Source organism: Chelonia mydas, chromosome 5, assembly GCF_015237465.2.
Source record: "Chelonia mydas isolate rCheMyd1 chromosome 5, rCheMyd1.pri.v2, whole genome shotgun sequence".
NCBI classification, from domain to species: domain Eukaryota; kingdom Metazoa; phylum Chordata; order Testudines; family Cheloniidae; genus Chelonia; species Chelonia mydas.
This window is the reverse complement of record NC_051245.2, coordinates 123877311-123891901: the sequence shown is the minus strand read 5'-3', so window position 1 is coordinate 123891901 and position 14591 is coordinate 123877311. Positions and strand designations below refer to the sequence as shown.

The 14591-nt window shown below is 45.7% G+C and overlaps 1 long non-coding RNA gene across 4 annotated transcripts in view; it reads left to right on the top strand.

Moving 5' to 3' along the window:
- Positions 1 to 4699: 4699 nt before the first annotated feature.
- The window catches only part of LOC114020977, a 29629-nt gene continuing 19737 nt past the window's right edge, over positions 4700 to 14591 (top strand). For 2 of the 4 annotated variants that reach the window (XR_005225856.2, XR_005225854.2), the window contains exon 1: positions 4702 to 9635. This is a non-coding gene — a long non-coding RNA (uncharacterized LOC114020977). Of the gene's footprint in view, positions 9636 to 14591 lie in introns of all 4 variants that reach the window. The other 2 variants (XR_006290813.1, XR_005225855.2) reach the window with 2 other exon arrangements.

Sequence of the window (14591 nt, the reverse complement as noted above, 5' to 3'; positions counted from 1 at the left end):
GGCCGGGCTGCGCCTCCTTCCCGCCGGGCCAGGGAACCGAAACTCGCCGGCCGGAGGGGGCGGGCCCGGGGGGGCGGCCCCGCCTCAGGCCGCGGAGCGCGCTGGGCCTCGCCCCCGGGTCCCAGCCGGCCCCGGGGTAGGTTTGCGGCGGGACAGGCCGCTCTTCGCGGGCCCGGCCCCACCGCAGCGCTGGGGGGCCAACCCAGCCCCCCGGGCTCCGGGCGCCCACGCTAAAAGCCGGGTCCCAGATCAGAGTGAAAGCCTTTCTCTGGGCCCTGCGTGGACAAGCCCTTGGAGAGGAAACAGGGCCCCAGCCCCTGCTATTGGCGCGAGCTGGCGGTGGTGGGGGACCCTTGCAAGGGGCTGAAGGCCGCCCTGCGCCCCTCCTTATCAAATCTGCCCAGCGCCTGCCACAAAACGGCGTCCCTAACAGCCTGGGCCCCCCTTGGGCCTGCTCTGAACAAACCGCTTTGCTGGCATTGCCATAGTTGTTAGGGCTACGCCCCACCTGGAAACACGGTTATACTGGTAACAGAATCGTTTCCGAGATAGAGCTAGTTCCGCTGGGGGAACTGGTATAAATGATACCATCCAATCGGTTGCAGGTATAAACTGCGTCTCCACTACAGGGAGTTGCCAGATAGCGACACTGGCAAACCCCTTCTAGGGTAGAGACTCTCCACAAAAAGAATAACCGGAGTTATCCTAATTAATGCTAATGGATTTTTGCAAGAGATACTATGTTCATGCTTCAGGGGTTATGCCCATATATAACCCCCCAGATATCAGGATGAGCCCTACAGGGGGCTCACGGAGGGGTTCTTACATGTTTCTTTGACGTGTCCAGTGCTGGCCCCTGCAAGAGACAGGATACTGGACTAGGTGACCATGAGCCTGAACCAGTTTGGCAATTCCTACATTCCTAGTCTGAATGTTACTGTTCCAGGTATAATATAGGCCCCTATCAGACACATCTGTATTGTATTCAAACATCCTCACAGACATTCCTGCTCCTAGTCTCTAAATCCAGCTATCCTTCCATCCCAACATAGGATTTATATTAATGGAATTTCCAAACATCCTTTTTAGTCATCTCTGTGCTTCCTCAGTATGGGAAGATGTGCACAAGTATCCACAATTGACCTGATTTACATTGACACTAAGGGATTTCTGTGCCACTCTAGGAGCATAAATGGGCCTGGCTGTAAATAAGGCCCCTTTGCACTAGCCGAGCAATAGTAAAGGGGCCTGAGTTTCAATAAGAATCAGGACCAATAAGTCTTTAAGAGGACTTGCACACATGGAAAAAGTCAGTAAGATAACAGGAAACCACACAGTCACGAGACTACACCCACAAATGTCTGTTAAGTAACAAATACAGACAGACATGCAAAGAGTTTATGTAGAACCCAGAATGTAGAAAAACTAACAAAGAGATCTAATAGATCCAAATCTACCTACTAATCCTAAATCTACTTCCTAATAGAGAATTGACAAAGAATAATAGGGAAGTCTGATACCACTCACCCCAAGCTACATGAATTCATCAAAATCAGAAGCAGGCTCACAGAATGAAGCAATGCAAGGGTCAAATGCAATTATTGTGTAGTACTAGAAAGGAGTATTAAAATTAATGAGTGTGAAAGAGGTGGGAGAATCCTAAAACACCTGATCACTAAGGAAAAGCAGAATTCAGTTCCTCCAAAGGAGCAAGGGGAAGGAACAAGTAGCGGCCAAAATGGCTTCACGAGGGACTTACACAGACACCTGAAGATTGAACCAAAATCTTATGCTGAAAATAGAAAATTAGGCCCTGGTTCAGAAAACACACATGCATTACTCACATGAGTAAAGTTATGCATGTTCACAAGTGTTTAAAGGACGGGGGCCTTAGACACCAAATTGGTATATGGTATAGGTAGTCAGTGCCTGCAGGAAGATGAGGACACACAGAAGAGCAGAAAGAATACCATAAACTAATGAGAATATGGAGTGAAAGTGGTCAGAAGCTACTTGGCTAATCAGAGATTAGTAAAGCACATCCTTTTCTATGAAGTGCATATGGCTAGTTAGCACAGCTGCTGAACCTCAGACTATGAGGTTCTAAAGTATCTAGTCACTTATTCGATATGAAATTGTTTGAGAAGAATAAGGTAGCCTTGGAGTTTCTGATGTTTTCAGGGTCTTCTCAGGCAGTTTGACAGCCTGAATTCTGTATTTCCTCTTTTAAATAGTAATGGGCTTGGGGACGTTAACGTTAACCTAGACTTCCTGCCTTATTTAAGGGTTTAGGGGGCAGGGAGGGATGTTTATAATAAAACTACAGAGTTCTTGTAAGTTTCTTGTCACCTGGATTCTGAATGTCCTAGTTTTAGACACTGTTTTTGTATAATTCCTGTATTGTTGTTGGGTTTTTAATGCTTCAAGTCACAGATACGTACTTTCAACCTTAACAAAATCCTCTGGCTGGTAACGTCATGCATCTGTCTTATCATCTCTAACCAGATATGGTTGCAATGTGTATTGGGAAGCTTCTGATCAGTGAGGTTTCACCCCTGTGCAAAGGGCCAGCAAAGCCTTCAAAATAGGGTGTAAATGCCCCATAGCCAGCCTCATGGTGACTCGGCACTGTGGTGAATTTCACCCAGAGGGAACAATTAGGGGAGAGGGCAAGGTCAAAGCAGCAGAGCAGTCCATGCTGAGGAGTAAGGCGAATGGGAACTGTCCTTGCTTCTCGTCATCTGGGTACCTTTACATCTGCCTGGCCATCAGGCTGTGAAGGGAATGTATCATGGTACGGTGGGAACGGGGCTAAGAAGCCACTGCCAGCTCTTTGCTAGTGCTAATCCCGGCTCTGAGAGCGACTTCTTGTGTGGCCTAGGGCAAGTCCCATTACCTCTCTGTATTTCAGTATGCTTGTTCTGAAAATGGGGATGACACTCAATGGCCAAGTGAGGAAGTTGGTGAAAGTGCTTTGCAAAAAGCATTAATGCCATCAGTGTCAAACATTGGAACTTAACACAGAGGACATGCGAGGTCAGCGCAGGATAGACAGGAATGGTGGAGTTTGTGCATGCTCTAACAGCACAGGAAGGACTCAGAATGTTAAACATTAATAAGGAAGGCTCTTATGCAAATGTACCACTCCCCTCCTGCAACGACAAACTTCTAATCTGCCCTTATAAATCCTACGTGCACTGACCTAGCGGGCCATCAGAACTGCTAGAAAGAAAGAAAGAAAAAAAGGCGTCCTGTCTCAGTTTCCTTGTAAACACTAACAATGGGCACCTCAGAGGTTCCCCTCAGGGAGAGTGCGTATATGACTAGCAACCTGCATTCCACCCAACAGGCGGAAATGACTTGAGTAAGCAGTGGGACAGTCAGGCTGAAGGAAACTGAGGCAGGAGGCCACTTTTCATTTCCAGCCTCAAAGTAAACACAATATTAATTACATACACATAGGACTTTTCAGTCTAGGCCAGCAGCTTGCAGGTTTTGTTTGGCTAATAGGATTTTTTTTTTAAAGCCTGTCTGTTTCTTTGTGTAGTAAATTGCTTGTATATTTCTGGTCTGAGCGAGGTGTAGTTTTTAAAGTCTATTTTAGGACTGTCGATTAATCACAGTTAACTTATGCGATTAACTCAAAAAAATTAATTGCAATTAATCACACTGTTAAACAACAGAATACCAATTGAAATTTATTAAATATTTTGGATGTTTTTCTACATTTTCAGATATATTGATTTCAATTACAACACAGAATACAAAGTGTACAGTGCTCACTTTATATTATTATTTTTGATTATAAATATTTGCACTGTAAAAATGAACAAAAGAAATAGTATTTTTCAATTCACCTCATACAAGTACTGTAGTGCAATCTCTTTATCATGAAAGTTTAACTTACAAATGTAGATTTTTTTTGTTACACAACTTTAGAGCCTACAAGTGCACTCAGTCCTCCTTCTTGTTCAGCCAATCACTAAGACAAACAAGTTTGTTTACATTGACGCCTGCTTTTTATTTACAATGTCACCTGAAAGTGAGAACAGGCGTTCGCATGGCACTTTTTGTAGCTGGCGTTCCAAGGTATTTACATGCCACACATGAAGAGGCAAATGAATGTTTAGCATGCTTCGGCCACCATTCCAGAGGACAGGCTTCCATGCTGATGATGCGCGTAAAAAAAATAATGTGTTATTTAAATTTGTGACTGAACTCCTTGGGGGAAGAACTGTATGTCTCCTGCTCTGTTTTACCTGCATTCTGGCATATATTTCATGTTATAGCGGTCTCAAATGATGACCCGGCACATGTTCATTTTAAGAACACTGTTACCAGATTTGCCAGTTGCTTTGGGGTATGCTCTCTCTCTCTCTCTAACAGAGCACGTCTGAGAGGACCGGGTTAATCAGCACTCCCAAGCTGACCCCTTATATGTCCCTGGACTCAGCAGGCTGGGTCGAACAGCACCTCCAAGCTGTCACCCTCATGTGCCATGGGCACCGCACTGGAATAGAGTGCGCTTGAGCAGGCCGGGTCAAGGAGCACTTTCAATCTACCACCCTTATTTACCCCTGGACTCAGCAGACTGAGCTAAGCAGCACTTCCAAGCTGCCACCCTCATATGCCCCAGGTTCAGCGCATCCCTATCCCCACTTTCACGTTAGACTTGTTCTGGTAGTGACCCACTTGATGAGCAAACCCCACAGGATTTGGGGGCACTGCAGGGATCTTTAGGTTAGGTACGAGCAGCATTGCTGCAGAGCGAATGAAGAAGCCAAAAAACACCCACGAGGGGGAGGGAGAGAGAGAGAAGCAACCACCTTCCACCACCAAGGAGGCTATCACTGGTTGCGTTTGATGGTGTACGTCCCTTTCGAGACCACAACGGCTTACAGAAGAATGGGACAGAGTCTGGTGTGGGCTTAGTTTTATAACAAAACTTGAGTGACTCCCTGGTGGCACTCTGCATGCAATTGGCAACGCTTTCCCAGGGGCAACCCGAGGAGTTGCCAACAGCGTAGAACTGGTAGCGACGCGGCAGGGCCGGGGGGTTACTCCCATTCCCATAGAATCCATGCATGTAGCACAGTAGCAATTTTACTTCCTGGGCTCCAGCTGGCCAGCACCTTCAGAGGTTCAGAGGGATCACAAGTACAGCATAGAGCCTGGACCGCATCAGACTCCAGACACTTATGAACAGCAGTGTACTGGTGTAACACTGGGATGTCATGGCTCCTGTTCGGGACCTGCGAGGGGGCACAGAAGAGAACAAACTTCCACACTCCCCGTGTACACGGGGAGAATCTGGGACCAATATTGCAGGGTGAACATGAAACAGTAACCTATGTGAAGGTGGCCGTAATCAGTCGAGGACTTTTCCGGCCTTTTCCTGCCTCAACATCAGGGTAGGCACTGACAAGCCCACCCAACGTGTATTTTCCAATGGCCCCAAGCCATTTCTTCTTGCTAGCCAAGAAGGGTGGCTGGCAGGATGGAGAAGACAGTTATAATATTTCTTGAGGGTCAGGTGGTTTATCCTTCCACTTTTTGAGCTGTGAGGAATGAAACCATTTTCACCAGTGTTTCCCATTTTTTCCATACAGGATTTTTACCTGATAAACACTGGGGCTGGTCCGATTCACACTAAAGCAGGGGCCATCCCAGGTGTGTGTCAAAGAGTGCTCCTTTGCTGAAAACTTTTTGTAGATTACTGGTTGGCCTAATTCCCATATCAAAGGAGGTTTTCCCCAGCCTAGTTTTCTGTCGATGTTTTGCTGTACTATGCCTAGCTGTGCTGCCACTCGCTTGTGTAGAGCAGCGATCATCTCGACTAAGGTTTGTACCCATTCATCTGTTACCACCTTCCCTTCCCAGGCACTAGGCAGTTCTACTCCTAACCACCAACTTTCAGGCATGCGCATTTGCCTTCAAAGGGCGTGTACCCATGTAGTGCCTTAGAGACATTAAGATGATTGGTAGCTTTTCATCCCCATCACTCCCTGAGCTCTTTACTTGTTTTCTCAAAGCTTCCTTTAGCATGCGATTGGTTCATTCAACTTGTCCAGAGGACTCAGGATGTCCAGCTATGTGGAAACGTTGCTTAATGCCTAAAGCCTTACATAGCTCTTGCATAACATCTCCCACAAAATGGGATCCCAAATCTGAATCAATTCTGGGAATTCCCATTCTTGAGAAAACTATGTTAAAGAGCTGCTTAGCAGTGACCGAGGCAGTGTTGGTTTTAGTAGCAATGGCTTCCACCCATTTGGAGATGGGATCCACTATTACCAGGCAGTATTTATTCTCTCTACTGGTGGTGATTAAAGGGCCTATGTAATCTATCTGAATCTGGGACCAGAGACCCTCTATTCTTTGGTGCCCCAATGCATTTTTTTGAACCTGGTGATCAGCATTAACCATGGTGCACTGCAGACAATTGTCAAACCGCGTATCTATATCCGCTTTCATGCCTGGCCACCACTCTGTATCTTTAACCCTATTTAAAATATTCCTGTTTTCCTCTATGCCCTTGCTCAACTGCACAAACTGAATCAGGTCCCCCGGTACCTGGCTGGAGACTATCCAGTACCTTTGACCACCTGCATCCACTGCCCACCAGACATCTCCAACCTGCTCAATCCTGTATTTTCCTGTGGGATCTTTCCCTGTCCTGGCTAGGGACTGGAATTCTGTATCCCCATCTTGAAGGGTACTTAAGTCCAAGGTATCTATTCCTTTACCTAAAGTTTTTCCCTGGGTAGTTACTGCCTATATTTGTTCTACCTGGTCTGTGTCTCTAGTGTGGTTACTAGTAGCAGTAGTTTTGGCTAAGGCATCAGCTCGGTTGTTCCAGTGCGCTTCTTCTGATGTCCCTTCGTGTGGGTCACCCAGGTGTCCCCAGTTCTTTCCTTGATAACCTGTTTATCAGTGGGTCTCCCTCCGGAGATGCACTGAGAACTTAGAATGTCCACTAGCAATTGGGCTAATATCCCTGGGTTCCCCACTGTAGCCCTTACAGTGGGTCTGCCCCATACGTCGCACTGAAATCTTGTGATTAGCTGGGGAGGCCTGCAGGGAACCGGGCACCCCTACTGATCAGCCGACTCCCTCGAGAGCCTCCACTGAGAAGAGGGGGCAGGGATCTGGTTTTGACAGGGAGTAGGCGTGGGGGACGCACTCCGTACCAGGCTAGTGGGCCGGGGCGGGGGGGTTCCCTGCATTAACTCTTTTCCCCATGACCTGAGACAAACCATTCATCAGGAGGCTGAGGGGCTGACTATCATATTTTCCCCTAACATATCCTCCCCTAACTTCACCAGCTCCATCCAAATCATGTTCCTAAGGGTCTCCTTGGGTCGGCGCTGCCCAGGGTTGTGGGAGGTAGGGGGATTAGAATTGGGAGGGTGACTGGCAGAGTGAGGACCATTATTCACAAATGTGATAGCCTGCACTGGCTCTGAGGTAGTCTTTCTGCTGATTTGTCTTTTTAAGACACCAGTCTCTCGCAGCAAATCCCCTGCCTGTTTGATTTTTGCCACTAGTTCATTCCAGGTGAGGTGCTCTACCTCCACAGCCCCCATGGCCATTTCTGTCTGAGAATTTAGTCCTGCCTAAGTGCTCTGTACTAATTCGGGTCCCTGATAATGGGAAGTAACAATCCCATTCTCTTCTGTCAGGTAATGAATCAGAGAGAGCTACCAGCATCTTTTTTTGAATTAGGTAAGCTTCAGGGGCCTCTCCTGGGTTCTCTCTGCCATTATATATAGTTTCTTGAGGGAAGCAGGAGGCAGTAATATTTTGAGAGCATTTATCATCCATTCCCAGGGTCCAGCGGCAGTCCACTCCCAAGAACCTATGCCTATGTCCAGAGCATCTTCATCACAAGGAGAGGCGTATAACTGAGCCAATGGGGTTAAGTCCATGCCATCAGCAGAGGGGTACATTTGCCAAATGCGAGCCGGCAGCGTCACAGTTCAGTGGCCCCAGTCTCTCGGCAATAGCCTTGGCCTGACAAGGAGACCATCTTACTACATCCGTGACCAGCTCCGTCGTGGGAAGATTGGCTCCTGCAACTGTTTGTGTTTAACCTCCCTTGTGGAAACAGGGGCAACATTATGCATGTACGGCCAATCAGGGGTGAATGGGTTTTTGGGGTCAGTATCAGGGGGTCTCTCTATTTTCCCAGGAGGCTCCAAATTGCAATCCTCTCTCAACCTTACAGCTGCTACCACCCCCTTATGGGCACTAAATTTGGCATGCAATTTACTAATCTCTGCCTCACACTTCTGATGGCCTGCTGCTACCTTGGCTGCCTTATTCTCATCTGCCAGGAAGTGAGTTGCTACTCTCACTTCTTCTAACAAAATTATTGTGTGTTCGTTCTTTCCTATACTGTTTTGCATTCCTGCTGGCCTTGTCTCTCTCTTGCACATTTTTAAGTACAGTCACCAGTTTAAGCTTTTCTGCTATAAAGTCACACCCATCTGTCTGTTCAAATACTGTTGTAACTGCTTTTTTTCCAGCTCCAGTTCCTGCCTTCCCTTTACCATTTCACCCATGTCCAGACATGCATAAAATAATGCCCATGCAGTAGTCGCATCCTTTGCGCTACCCCGTGGCTTAAAGTTTGTGCAATATTGTTCAAAGCTCAGACTTGCTTCAATCAGGGGATTCTCACCCTTAAAGCACCCCCTTTCCCAGGGGCATTTCCCCTTTTTCATTGCCCATCTCTCTAACCTGTTGGTTTTCTCCTGTCTCAAGCGAGCAGCCAAGGTGTTTTTTTTCAGCCATCTCTACTTCCTTTATCTCACTAATGATCCCTACCAAAAGCCCTTTCACGCAGTCACAGTATTGCTCTAAAATTTTTACTTTTGAGGCACAACTCCAACTCCTTCTTGCATGGTCCTACAGTTATTCTAAGCACGATTCTTAAAAGTTACAGGATGTTACCTATGAGAGAGGGACCTCGCTGAAGGAGCTTAGTCTGAAAAAGGAAGAGACAGTTTGCACAGATCTGTGCCTCAGTTTTCCCACTCTGGAGCAACTCAGCAAGTACCACATGATTAGGGTCATGTGCTGCCCACATTCTCCACCAATTTGTTACCACATTTGCCCGTTACTTTGGGGTATGCTCATTAGGGTTACTCTTCTGTGGGGGGAGGGGGGTTCTGTAATTCTGTCAATGTACTGCTTGTGTTCCCATACAGAGCTCTACTTCTCCCTGCTGCAGTTCCCTCCCAATGGACCTAGGTTCCCCAGGGCTGGGTTCTTCCAGCCCCAGAATCAGACAGACACACACGCACACACACGAACAGAGAGCATCTGAGAGGACTGGGTTAATCAGCACGCCCAAGCTGACCTCTTATACGTCCCTGGACTCATGCAGCTGGGTCCAGCAGCACCTCCAAGCTGTCACCCTCATATGTCCCAATGGGAGCTTCGGGGGAGATACCTGGAAGCAAGAGCAACACGGAGCCCTCTGCCCCCCCGCCCCCAGCCTGCAGGGACCTGGTTCTGACTGCTTCCTGGAGCGGAGCGGAGAGGGGCCGGGCCGGGCCGGGCCAGGGAAGGCAGGCAGGGAGCCTGCCCTGGCCCCGGTGCATGCCGCTGCCACCTCGGAGCCACTCTAGGTAAGCGGGGCCGGGCCGGAGCCCACACCCCTCCTGCACCCCAACTCCGTGCCCTGAGCCCCCTGCCATATCCCTCACCCCTCCTGCACCCCAACCTCCTGCCCTGAGCCCCTGCCACACCCTGCACCCTGACCCCCTGCTGCACCCCAACTCCCTGCCCTGAGATCCCTGCCGCATCCCGCACCTTGCACCCCTCCTGCACCCCAACCCCCTGCCCTGAGCCTCCTGCCGTACCCTGCACACCTCCTGCACCTCAACTCCCTGCCCTGAGCCCCTGCCACACCCTGCACCCCCTGGGGGCAGGGGTGGGGCCTCATGGAAGGTGTGGAGTGGGGGCGGAGCCAGGAGCAGCAAGGCGGGTGGTGTCAGTGATGCAGCCCTCAGCCAATACACTAGTCCTCATGTGGCCCTCATGGTCATTTGAGTTTGAGACCCTCTGCTCTAGGTCAACAGCCATTAAAAAGAGCTGGATCAGTGAGTTGATCTTGCATTAATAAATGTTCCAAGAATTTTAAGGATTTCTAAGCACTGAGAATATATTTTAATATTTAAAAATATAAATAAAAGAGGTTTTATGTAACAGCAGTATCTGAATGCCTTGCATTACAGCATTCTGTGATGTAGGGAAGTATCTTGATCCATTCTACAGACGGGGAATGGAGTCAGAGAGATTAAGACCCTGATTCAGGAAGGTACTTAAGCATTTGCATGCGAGTGGTTGCCGCCAGACAAGGAGTGAGTGGCTGAGCCAGGAATGGAACCCAAAGTTTCTTAAGTCACAGCTCAGTGGTTTAACTCCAAGGCTATCAGCTTTCCTCCCTGTTTTGTTTTCAATTGTTTAGAGAACAATAGGGTGGTCCTTCGAAATCATAGCAAGCAACTCAGCGTTCGTTTAATGATTTCAAAGTAGAACTAGTAAGAAAATGGATTTTCCGTCCCACTAAAAAATTTGAGATTTTTAAATATTTTATCCTAAAATCAGGACAGAAAGCCACAATTTTTCACAAAATCAAATGCTGAAAAAAAAAATTCATTTTGGGTCAGTTGAAATGTTTTGTTTCTATTTCAACCCTTTTAAATATCAAATATGTTTCTAAGCATAAAGTTGTTTCAGAACAAAAAAACAAAACTTTTCATTCCAAAAATGTTGAAATGGGACATTGACATTTTAAAACTCCTCCCCCCCCGCAATTGTTTTCAAAAGCAAGTTGTGTCAAAATTGATACAATTATGTAGTTTTCTTGAAACGGCAATTTCCAATAGAAAAATGTTTCAATGAAGGTTTTCCAATCAATTCTATTTAAAACTAACCTCCTCCCTGCTTTTAATGGTGAGCAACCTGAAGCCTGCTCCTACAAACCTTTATGCACATGCCTAACTTTACTGACCTGAGTAGTTACTGGGGCTAATCACATTAGCAAAATCAAGCAGATGCGTAAGTGTGTGCAGGACTGATGAGTTGGTTTGCAGCCCTAGTGTGTGTCAATGGCATTTTTCACCAGGATTCATACCCTTGTGTGAGACCAGTGTGAACTCAAAGACTGAAACTTCACTCAAGCAAAATCCTGACTCTTTTTGGAGAATTAGTTGATTTTTCAAGGTTAACCACTTTGGAAGTGCTGGGAAGTGGCGGGGTGAGGAACAGAATGTTTATTTTAATTACTGCAGTTTCATTCTGGGTCAGGCTAACCCGTTGGGATCTCTTTTGTGAGTCTGTGTATTTTAAGTAATTTAATTTTACAAAAGATTAGAAGGCCTTTAAAGCGCCTTCAGTAGTGCTGCAAAAGCTTAATTTTCATGTTAAATTTTTATTTTCTTCAAACATAAAAAAAAGCTTTGAAGGTCCAATTTTAACTTACACTGATTACTTTTCGTTTGTACTCCCCCCCGCCCCCGAAACATTTTCATTAGGAAAATAAATGAAGGCAAGAATTATTTTTCCGAGTTAATTACTTCTATTTTTCTTAATTAAAAAAGTGGAAAGTTTTTAGGGGGCATAAGAAACATTAGTTTATACACTCCTTGCTATTTTTTAAAAAAGTTACAAGTAAACACTTTTTCTACAGGATGTGGCATTTTCAATGCGGCATTGTAATTATTTCTGTACAGTTGAATTTTTAAGCACGTTTCTAAATTATATGGCCATTGGTTCGTGAAATAGAGCAAGTTTCTCTCTCTCAAGAAAGGGTTTGGGGATGATTATTGTAAAATGCAAACAGGGTGGTTTTAAAATACACTTAAGCAGAAGTGTGCAGTTCAGAGTTTTTTCACATTCCTCACATTATATTCAGTGCCTTATTAAAATAATCCACTTGTTAAAATGTCAGACTCCACACAAATACGAGCTCAACACACAAAAGAGTTAAGCGCACACTAGGGACATGAACAGACTATCCAGGCCATGCCCTCCAAAAGTATATGATTAAAAAAAATAAGCTCACTACACAGAGTTCTGAATGTCACCTGATCAAATGGGGCACTGTGTGTCTGAAAGGAGTTCTGTCCAGACTGGATTGTAAGATCCTTGGAGCATGGATCTGTCTTTTCCTGTATAATTTTTACAGCATGCGGTCTGACTGAGGGCTCAGTAAATAATTCTGAAAGAAAAAACTACGTTAAGATCGATGTAAGGTTCAGAGTAGCTTAAAGGTAAAATGCCTTATCAGGTGTTGTAATTATCCCCAAACCAAGGTCTACACTAGAAAAGGTTTGCCAGTGCAGCTATACTGGTATAACTAGATCGGCAAACTCTCCTAGTGTAGACACAGTTTATACAACAAAAAAAATGCTTTCGCTGGTATAGCTCAGATCAGTTCCCTAAATGAAAGCAGCTTTCCTGGCAAAAGACCTTTTCCTGGAAAGACCTTGATAGATGCTCTGGCTGACTAGAAAAATCACAGCTGCTCTCCAGAATTCCCACACTCACCAAGGACTAGGTCGAGATATATCCCTTCCAAATTAAGTGCTGCAACCAAGATAACTAGAATTCCTTGATGTGTGTGACATGATGTGGAGAGTGGAGGGCTTTGCTCTGTGCCTTAAGAACTGTTGGGAGAGAGAAGTGAAGGACAAAGATACAGATTCCCATTGGACACACGGGTTAATGGAACTGTATCCAGTGTTCTAGACTTAAAGAAACTGAACAGCCCACTTTCTCAAGGAGGAAAAGGGGCCACTGGCTGCTGCCCAGAGCCACCAAGTGCCGGGCAGAGAATGTGCGGAGCAGAGAGAAGAACGAGGAATCAAATCCTCTCCAGCTTCCCACTGTTTGACATTTCTGCTCTTATATGCAGTGTTGTTGTAGCTGTGTCAATCCCAGGATCTTAGACAAGGCGGGTGAGGTGATATCTTTTATTGGACCAGCTTCTTCTGGTGAGAGGGGTAAGCTTTCAAGCTTACACTGAGCTTTTCTCCAGGTCTGGGAAAGGTACTCACAGTGTCACAGCTAAACACAAGGTGAAAAAGATTGTTTAGCTTAAAGTAGTTTACACATGTTTCAAAGGACCATTCAAAGTGACTGCTCCAATCATAGGGAGGAAAGGAAGGGTGGAGGGGGGTGGAGGTGGTTAGTGCGTTACAGATTGTTGTAATAACCCATAAATCCAGTCTCTCTATTCAGTCCATAATTTTTAGTGTCTAGCAAAGTTATGAATTTAAGCTCCCAGGCTCATCGTTTTAAAGTGTTGTGCAGATTTCCATCTAGGATGAGGACTGATAGGTCAGATATAGCGTGATCACTTTTTGAAAAGTGTTCATCCACAGGTGATAGGAAGTCGTATTATTTTCCAGTGTGAGTTCGAGAGCGGGGTGATTGGTTTCACCCACATAGTTTTTATTGGGGCATTTAGTGCACTGACTGAGGTACACCACGTTATAGGCATGTGTAGGACCCATGGGTCTTGAAAGGTGTGTTGTGGGGTTTTTTGATCATTGTAGCAATGGAAAGATGTCTGCAGGTTTTGCATGTGTTGTTCTGGCATGGTCTGCTGCCGCTTTGAGTTGGTGTGTCCTTGTCTGTGGGGAGCCGCTTCTGATGAGTTTGGAGAGGTTGGGGGGTTGTTTGAAGGCCAAAAGAGGGAATTTAGGAAAGATTTCTTTCAGGATGGGGTCCCCATCAAATATGGGTTGTAGTTGTTTGATGACAACCCATATGGGTTCTGGTGTGGGGTGGTAGGTGATAACTGGGGATGTGCAGTCGGAGGGAGTTTTATTTCTGTATTGAAGCAGGCTCTCTCAGGGTATTTGGGTGCCTCATTTCTTGATGCGATCTGCTTTTCTGGTGGAGTGTCCTTGTTTGGTGAGGACCGTTTTGAGCATGTTAATATATATATCCTAGACTTTATATACCTCAGAATATGCTCCAAAAAGAAACACACATTTCTTCCTTCAGAATACTTCAGCTTGTGTGGTTTTGAACATGTGCTAAGACCATAATAAGGGGGATTTCAATCATAGCCTTACATATAATGTTGCTACATATATTTCACCGTGATATTATTGACTAGAGAGTTATTAGTTATCAATGATACCTCAACAAAACATATTTTGTGCATGATTATAATAGCATGTAAGGTGTAAATACAGGGGTACTTTCAGTCACACCTACACTGATTGAATTGGTGAAAAATGTAATGTGAATTTTCATGGAAACTTTTTCACTGGCTTTACACAGCTCTAGAATGTATTCCTGCTGCTCATAATTCCACAAGGTCTAATACCTAGGTAGTTTGGCTTCTCAACAGAATATAAAATATCCAAAACAATTATGCAAGCCACAAATTATTATCCATTCAGTGTGGTCTTAAGCTCACCCACTTCCAACTTGAGAAAGCAACAGGACTACTCATGCATGTAAAATTACTCAAACCTGGAAGAGTTTGGGCCTTTAGCTTGGGTTATAATTCAACACCAAACAGAATTATCCTACTGCAAATGTTTATAACTTGGATAAGTTTC